Here is a 371-nt window from a genome sequence, read left to right on the forward strand (position 1 = left end):
GAATCCCACGTTGATTTTATTTTGATAACTCTTCCCTCTTAGTAAAATAGTACCGTGCAAAACGCACATCTAAAACAGACAGAATATTTTCAAACAAACGTAAAAATGATTTCCAAACGAGAACGTTGACCCGGAATCGGAAGAGAATTAGAATTCTGTTTCATAAACAAATCGATTCGCTTTTTATTAAATTTATTCAAATCGAGAATAAAAGCACTCGGCATGCGAGGAGGCTAACATTGACAAAACACAGAGCAATGGTTGCCGTGGAGACCTCATTGTTAGATGCCTCAGATCGCTTCTGTATACTCTATGGATCGATTTGAACAGCCGAGATGACTTTATGACCGAAGTGATGACATGATTGTTGG

The sequence above is a fragment of the Macrosteles quadrilineatus genome, unplaced genomic scaffold (genome assembly GCF_028750875.1).
Source record: "Macrosteles quadrilineatus isolate MER2022 unplaced genomic scaffold, UCM_ALF_1.0 Scaffold_57__1_contigs__length_777910, whole genome shotgun sequence".
Classification (NCBI taxonomy): domain Eukaryota; kingdom Metazoa; phylum Arthropoda; class Insecta; order Hemiptera; family Cicadellidae; genus Macrosteles; species Macrosteles quadrilineatus.